The sequence below is a fragment of the Callorhinchus milii genome, unplaced genomic scaffold, assembly GCF_018977255.1.
Source record: "Callorhinchus milii isolate IMCB2004 unplaced genomic scaffold, IMCB_Cmil_1.0 Scaffold1226, whole genome shotgun sequence".
NCBI classification, from domain to species: domain Eukaryota; kingdom Metazoa; phylum Chordata; class Chondrichthyes; order Chimaeriformes; family Callorhinchidae; genus Callorhinchus; species Callorhinchus milii.
The window spans coordinates 6,652-15,518 of record NW_024705967.1 but is presented as its reverse complement, the minus strand read 5'-3'; the positions used below and the strand labels follow the sequence as shown (position 1 = coordinate 15,518).

The 8,867-nt window shown below is 53.2% G+C and overlaps 1 pseudogene; it reads left to right on the top strand.

The window, feature by feature from the left end:
• Positions 1-1,046: 1,046 nt before the first annotated feature.
• On the top strand, positions 1,047-7,981 carry LOC121852748 (annotated as a pseudogene).
• Positions 7,982-8,867: the final 886 nt, after the last annotated feature.

Genomic DNA, 8,867 nt, shown 5'->3' with positions numbered 1-8,867 from the left:
TCTATTCTCACCGGAACTCCACACTCCCCTCTATTCTCACCGGAACTCCACACTCCCCTCTATTCTCACCGGAACTCCACACTCCCCTCTATTCTCACCAGAACTCCACACTCCCCTCTATTCTCACCGGAACTCCACACTCCCCTCTATTCTCACCGGAACTCCACACTCCCCTCTATTCTCACCAGAACTCCACACTCCCCTCTATTCTCACCAGAACTCCACACTCCCCTCTATTCTCACCGGAACTCCACACTCCCCTCTATTCTCACCAGAACTCCACACTCCCCTCTATTCCACCGGAACTCCACACTCCCCTCTATTCTCACCGGAACTCCACACTCCCCTCTATTCCACCAGAACTCCACACTCCCCTCTATTCTCACGGAACTCCACACTCCCCTCTATTCTCACCAGAACTCCACACTCCCCTCTATTCCACCGGAACTCCACACTCCCCTCTATTCTCACCGGAACTCCACACTCCCCTCTATTCTCACCAGAACTCCACACTCCCCTCTATTCTCACCGGAACTCCACACTCCCCTCTATTCCACCGGAACTCCACACTCCCCTCTATTCTCACCAGAACTCCACACTCCCCTCTATTCCACCGAACTCCACACTCCCCTCTATTCCCACCGGAACTCCCCAATCTTCTGTTAGTGCTGATGGAAGTCGCCACTGCTGTTGATGCTACTGCTGCATGTGCTCCTGTCAGTGCTGCTGCTGGTACTGATGCAGCCTATGAACTTAACGATGCTTATTTTACCAGGGTAAGTCCCACTGAGCTGTGTAGCTGTTGTTTAGAAGCGACCTGGCTATCACAAATGAGAGCTCAACGAAGTGACTTGTCATCATCATGGTCATTACGTGGACATTTATAGCAGCCAAATACTCTCAACGCGTGACGTTGATTCTAAATGTCGAGGGGAAAAAACCGGAGGACCCGGAGAAAAATCCACGCAACCACGGGAGGTACAACACGCAAACTCCAAACATACAGCATGGGTCATTTTTGTTTTTTTACCCTTCTTTCTGGCAACATGGGTTGGACCATCTATCTGGCAACATGTGAGACTAGGCTCTAAGGAAAGCTGTCTCGGGTGTGGACCAATCAACTTCAAGGACAGTGCACATTATCAGAGTTGTGTCTTTTGTTTGTATTTATGACTGCAGGTATTGCGGTCTATGCAAACATGACTCCTTGTAAAAAGGTGTCAGTTTTGTTGCCAGATAGAAGGGTAAAAAACCAATTATCATATTTTTATGGCAAATGAGATTTCCAAACATACAGCATGGGTCGTCAGGGTCGGGATCGCACCCACGACCTCCTGTAGACCATGCGAGGGGTTAACATCTCGCCACGGAGGAGAGAGAGAGACACGCAGACTCCAAATATACAGCAGGCTTCGTCAGGGTCGGGATGGAACCTACGACCTCCCGTATACCAGGAGAGGTAGTCAACATCTCGCCGTGTTTGCCTGCAGGCTCCTCCGTGCCGCCGGCCTCCGCCCAGGCTGTGGCGGTGTCGCGCAGCGCTCGCTCTCGCTACGTCCTGCGCCCGCGCGAGAGGCAAGTCTACACAGAGGTGGAGGAGCCCCAGGACGACGACTTCTTCTGTGAAACCCCCTGCTCCCTCTCACTCTCTCTCACTTCTCACTCTCTCTCTCACACTGTCACTTTCTCACACTCTCTTAGGGGCCGTCCATTAATGGCGTCACGCGATTTTGGACCTCCCCCCCCCCCATCGTCACACGGCATCACAAAAAGTCAGACCCCCGCTCAAATGTGATGTCATAAACCTCTGCCCACCCCCAAACCATTACATATGCTTCAAACTATTGTTATTGTAGTGCGTATTTAATGTGGTGCTGCACTCTGATGTTGTAGGAGAAAACATTTACTTAAAAGCCTATTTAATTAAGTAGAACGTGTTGTCTATATTTATTAAAGTTGCGCATTTTGATGTGACGTCACATTTCTTAAACCCCCTCCCCCCCCGGTGCGTGACGTCATTTATGGACGGCCCCTTACTCTAACTTTCTCACACTCTCACCTATCTCTCTCTCTATTGCTCCCGCGCTCTCACTCAATATATTCCACCTGCTCCCTCTCACTCTCTCCCCCTTTCCCTCCCTCTCATGCTCCCTTTCTCGCACTCTCACTTACCTCTCTCTCTTTTGCTCCCTCACTCAGGGGAAGGATGCAGGGAGGGAGCAGGGAGGGTGACTGGGTTTACATCTCCGATGAACGAGCTAAAGAAGTTCACCATGCAGAGAGGGAGGGAGGCATCTGTCTGGAGCGCTCCTCACCCTCTCACTCTCTCACAGCGCCACTGCTGCTGCTGCTGTTGCTACTGCGGTTCGCCCTCCTCCCGCTGCTGCTGCTGTGGCTCTCAGTCTGCGAGCTGTGCAGGGATTTCTACCTGGGGGAGTGCTCCGTGCACGGCCCGCCAGAGTTCATCGCGGACGCGGCCGTGCCCCGGGAGTGGCCAACAGGGCCCGGCTCAGCCTGCCCCAGGGCCTCACCGTCGGCGCCTCCTCCATCGCCGGCGCCGGCCTCGGGTGTGGAGCAACAGGAAGAAGCTGCCCAAGGGGGTGATGTTTGGGCCCTACCAGGGAGAGGTGTCTGAGGAAACCCCGTGAGCGAGTACTGCTGGCTGGTGAGCTGCTGCCACTGCCACTGCTGCAGCCTCCTCCTATTCCTACATCATCATCGTGTGTGTGGAGAGGAGGCTCGTGAAGGAGATAAGAGAAACCCAGAGACTCATCATCGTGTGTGTGGAGAGGAGGCTCGTGAAGGAGATAAGAGAAACCCAGAGACTACACAGAGACCAACAGACTCACACAGTCACCTACAGACTCACACAGTCACCCACAGACTCACACAGAGAGACCCATAGCTTCACACAGTCACCCACAGACTCACACAGTCACCCACAGACTCACACAGAGAGACCCATAGCTTCACACAGTCACCCACAGACTCACACAGAGACCCAGAGACTGGCACAGCGAGACCCAGAGACTTTGCACAGAGACCCAGAGACTCGCATAGAGAGACCCGCAGATTCACAGAGAGACCCACAGACTCACACAGAGACCCAGAGACTCACACAGTCACCCAGACTCACACAGAGACCTAGAGACTGGCACAGAGAGACCCAGAGACTCGCACAGAGACCCAGAGACTCGCACAGAGAGGACCCACAAATTTGCACAGAGACCTAGAGACTTGAACAGAGACGCAGAGACTCACAGTGGGACCCAGAGACTCACAGTGGGACCCACAGACTCACACAGAGACCCAGAGACTCGCACAGAGAGACCCAGATGCTCACACAGAGGATCAGAGAATCGCACAGAGAGACCCACAGACTCACAGAGAGACCCAGAGACTCGCACAGAGACTCGCACAGAGACCCAGAGACTCGCACAGAGACCCACAGACTCACAGAGAGACTCAGAGACTCGTACAGAGACTTGCACAGAGACTCAGAGATTCACACAGGGACCCACAGATTCACAGAGAAACCCAAAAATGTACGTAATTACGAGTTCAACTTGTAACCCACAGTAGCCGCTCGCTCGCAAGGACAGAACAACTTCGACGCGCGAGGAGGAACCACAGACAAGTGGTTCTGCCTCACGCACTCCTTACACACAAATAAACCACGATACCTCGCCGCTGATCTCGTCAAGAAGCATAAACCATCATCACGCAAACTCTGTTCATGCTCACAGCAGCAGCGGCGTTTGGCTACCCATCGTGCAAAGACGGTGGTCACCGCATGGCGCGGCGCTTACAGATGCACTTCTGCGGCCGTCTGGAAGGCTCTTCCTTCCAATGCTTGGAAGCCACTGGGAGCTATGCACTTTCAAAACTTGTAGATTGAAAATGCATTTCTTTAGAACTGATTTTAGTGTTTAGTTTGTTCAACTTACAGTCCAACTCACATTAATTATCCGTGGATCTGCTCGTGTGCGTCTGTGTGTTTCAGATTTACAAAAACAAAAAGGATCGTGAATATGTTGACGCTCAGGATGAATCTAAATCAAACTGGATGAGGTGATTCTTGTTTTCAGGACCACTACGCAGAGACCGGAACCACTACACACAGAGACCAGAACCACCACACACAGAGACCAGAACCACTACACACAGAGACCAGAACCACTACACACAGAGACCAGAACCACTACACACAGAGACCAGAACCACTACACACAGAGACCAGAACCACTACACACAGAGACCAGAACCACTACACACAGAGACCAAACCTGAGACTCCCCTTGGTCGACTCGGCATCAAATGAGCACCCGGTACGGAGCGTGGTTCCAGCCACACCACCCCATGTAGCGCCCAGTGCCGGCCCTTAATAGGCGCTCGCTAACGGCGCCCACCCCGCCCCCGCGTCTGCCCGCGCAGGTTCGTCAACTGCGCGAGGAATGAGCAGGAGCAGAACCTGGTGGCCTTCCAGCACCGGGGGCAGATTTACTACCGCACGTTCCGTGCCGTGGGGCCCGGCTCTGAGCTGCTGGTCTGGTACGGCGAGGAGTTCGCCCAGGAGCTGGGCATCGCCTGCGAGGCCGGGCCCTCGCGACGCCGCAGCAGCAGCAGCAACGAGATGGCTCCCAGGGCCACCGCCAGAGACCTGCAGCCCGTGCAGCCTCCACCAAGCGAGGAACACTGTGAGCACCGCTCACCAGAGACTCGCCACTGCTCACCAGACTATAGCCACCACTCACCAGAGATGATAGCCACCACTCACCAGAGATGATAGCCACCACTCACCAGAGATGATAGCCACCACTCACCAGAGATGATAGCCACCACTCACCAGAGATGATAGCCACCACTCACCAGAGATGATAGCCACCACTCACCAGAGATGATAGCCACCACTCACCAGAGATGATAGCCACCACTCACCAGAGATGATAGCCACCACTCACCAGAGATGATAGCCACCACTCACCAGAGATGATAGCCACCACTCACCAGAGATGATAGCCACCACTCACCAGAGATGATAGCCACCACTCACCAGAGATGATAGCCACCACTCACCAGAGATGATAGCCACCACTCACCAGAGATGATAGCCACCACTCACCAGAGATGATAGCCACCACTCACCAGAGATGATAGCCACCACTCACCAGAGATGATAGCCACCACTCACCAGAGATGATAGCCACCACTCACCAGAGATGATAGCCACACTCACCAGAGATGATAGCCACCACTCACCAGAGATGATAGCCACCACTCACCAGAGATGATAGCCACCACTCACCAGAGATGATAGCCACCACTCACCAGAGATGATAGCCACCACTCACCAGAGATGATAGCCACCACTCACCAGAGATGATAGCCACCACTCACCAGAGATGATAGCCACCTCACCAGAGATAATAGCCACCACTCACCAGAGATGATAGCCACCACTCACCAGAGATGATAGCCACCTCACCAGAGATGATAGCCACCTCACCAGAGATGATAGCCACCACTCACCAGAGATGATAGCCACCACTCACCAGAGATGATAGCCACCACTCACCAGAGATGATAGCCACCACTCACCAGAGATGATAGCCACCACTCACCAGAGATGATAGCCACCACTCACCAGAGATGATAGCCACCACTCACCAGAGATGATAGCCACCACTCACAAAGATGATAGCCACCACTCACCAGAGATGATAGCCACCACTCACCAGAGATGATAGCCACCACTCACCAGAGATGATAGCCACCACTCACCAGAGATGATAGCCACCACTCACCAGAGATGATAGCCACCACTCACCAGAGATGATAGCCACCACTCACCAGAGATGATAGCCACCACTCACCAGAGATGATAGCCACCACTCACCAGAGATGATAGCCACCACTCACCAGAGATGATAGCCACCACTCACCAGAGATGATAGCCACCACTCACCAGAGATGATAGCCACCACTCACCAGAGATGATAGCCACCACTCACCAGAGATGATAGCCACCACTCACCAGAGATGATAGCCACCACTCACCAGAGATGATAGCCACCACTCACCAGAGATGATAGCCACCACTCACCAGAGATGATGGCCACCACTCACCAGAGATGATAGCCACCACTCACCAGAGATGATAGCCACCACTCACCAGAGATGATAGCCACCACTCAAAGATGATAGCCACCATTCACCGAGATGATAGCCACCACTCACCAGAGATGATAGCCACCACTCACCAGAGATGATAGGCACCAGCCACACTGATAAGGTGCACATGAGTAACTGGTGTGGTGTGTAGTAGTAAACATCGCCACTGGGGAGACAGAGGCGGCCATGTGTGGTGCTGGCCACTCTCCCACTCATGTGCCATGCTGGCTTTCATACAGTGAGGGAAAAAAGTATTTGATCCCCTGCTGATTTTGTACGTTTGCCCACTGACAAAGAAATTATCAGTCTACAATTTTAATGGTAGGTTTATTTGAACAGTGAGAGACAGAATAATAACAAAAAATCCAGAAAAACGCATGTCAAAAATGTTATAAATTGATTTGCATTTTTTTAAATAGCAGGGGATCAAATACTTTTTTCCCTCACTGTAGGTGCCCGATAACAGCACTTGTCCCAAAAGTATATACAGGCTATACGGGGGTTCTTCGTCTTTGTGTGTGTATATAAATCGAGCCCACTGCACTACGAACCCAGCCATTTCAGTTCGATTCCCACTCACGGCCAACGTCAGTGGTGAATATTTAGTCCTCCCCTAGGCAGACTCAGCCTGAAATGAATACCTAGCTTAAACGTGGAAACATCGCCACTGGAGAGATAAAGGCGGCCGGGCCTGTTGTTGGCCACCTACTCCCTCGTGTGCCATGCCGGCCTTCATAGGTACTCGCAAACAGCACTTGCCCAATAGTCTGATATGTCTGTTGGGGACCTTTACCTTTGTATGTACACACACGTGTGCAAGAGTGTTCATGACTAGGTGTTGGTGTGTGCGCGTGTGTCTTGTTCCTCTGGGATGACGCAGGTGGAGTAGGTGTGGAGGTCACAAGGCTGCCGTGTCCTGCCTGCAACCGTCAGTTCATCTGCCGCTCGAGTCTACAACATCACGTGCAGAGGAGACACCCCACTAAGCCCAGTAACAAAAGTCATCAGTGTGACCAATGTCCATACAGCACAGACTACAAGAAGGCTTGAAGATACACCAGAAACACACACGGAGAGAAGCCGTTCAAGTGCACCGTGTGTGAGAAGGCGTTTGCACTGCTATCAAACTCTTCACAGCCACCAGAGAACACACACGGGAGAGAAGCCGTTCAAGTGCACCGTGTGTGAGAAGGCGTTTGCACCTACAACATCTTCACAGCCACCAGAGAACACACACGGGAGAGAAGCCGTTCAAGTGCACCGTGTGTGAGAAGGCGTTTGCACTATCAACTCTTCACAGCCACCAGAGAACACACACGGGAGAGAAGCCGTTCAAGTGCACCGTGTGTGAGAAGGCGTTTGCACATCTATCAACTCTTCACAGCCACCAGAGAACACACACGGGAGAGAAGCCGTTCAAGTGCACCGTGTGTGAGAAGGCGTTTGCAGACTATCAAATCTTCACAGCCACCAGAGAACACACACGGGAGAGAAGCCGTTCAAGTGCACCGTGTGTGAGAAGGCGTTTGCAGACTCTCACAACCACCAGATAACACACATGGAGAGAAGCCCGTTCAAGTGCACCGTGTGTGAGAAGGCGTTTGCACGGATATCAAATCTTCACAGCCACCAGAGAACACACACGGGAGAGAAGCCGTTCAAGTGCACCGTGTGTGAGAAGGCATTTGCACAGCAATCAACTCTTCACAGGCACCAGAGAACACACACCGGCCAGAATGCATTTTCTCATTCCCGTGGAAACAGAAAAGTCAGCCATCCTGAGCAAAAAGCGCACAGCGCCGAGCTGTGAATTAGTTTTAAACAACAGGCCACGTGACTAGCCGAGGCTGTGCCACTCTTGAAACTGATTTTGAATGTGAACACGGAAACCTACGGATCCTCCTACACCTGCCTCACACTCTGTGGGGGTGTGGAGATTAAACCGACCCGGCCACCCCTCGATTGCAAGTGCGGAGTTCTAGGTCCCAACCACTGCACGTCCCTCCCCCACCCCATCACCTGGGGGTCCCTGTGTGTGTGAGTGTGCAGAGTCCCCCGTGCAGAGCTGCACTGTTGTTACCCTAGAGGGGGCACCGCAGGGCGATCCACCTACAGATACCCCAGTCTGCACGTCTCCCGCCGGTCTCCATGCGCACCGCGTGCCGTCTCGTAGCCCTGCCCCGTGCGACGTACGTACAGTACGTACAGTACGTACCCATCCAGCGGTAGACTGAACCGCGGCCGATGACGAAGGTGGCATCTGCTCACAAATCTCCGAACACTCAGTCCAGAGGTCGCAACCGGGTACCCGATACCCGGCCGGGTACGGGTAGCCGTTTGCGACCCTGGTGCGGCCGGGTACGGGTAGACCGTGAGTCATTGGTGAGTAACTGTCACTCATTTCCCAACGTCTTGTCTCTTCTCACAATTCAAGTTCCTAGAATCAACCCACCCGCGCCTGCAACATGGCTTCACCTCAGAGGTCGCAATCAGGTACCCGATACCGGGTACGGGTACCTGTTTACGACGCTGGTGCGGCCGGGTACGGGTAAGGAATCAAAACCCGTTTGCGACCTCTGACTCAGTCCCGTAGCCCCGAGCCATCGCTCGCGCGATATTCACTTTGCTGCTGAGAGGAAAGCTCCGAGGAGGAGGTGGGGGGGTTGCTAGGAGAGGACATCTGTGGAACGGCTGGA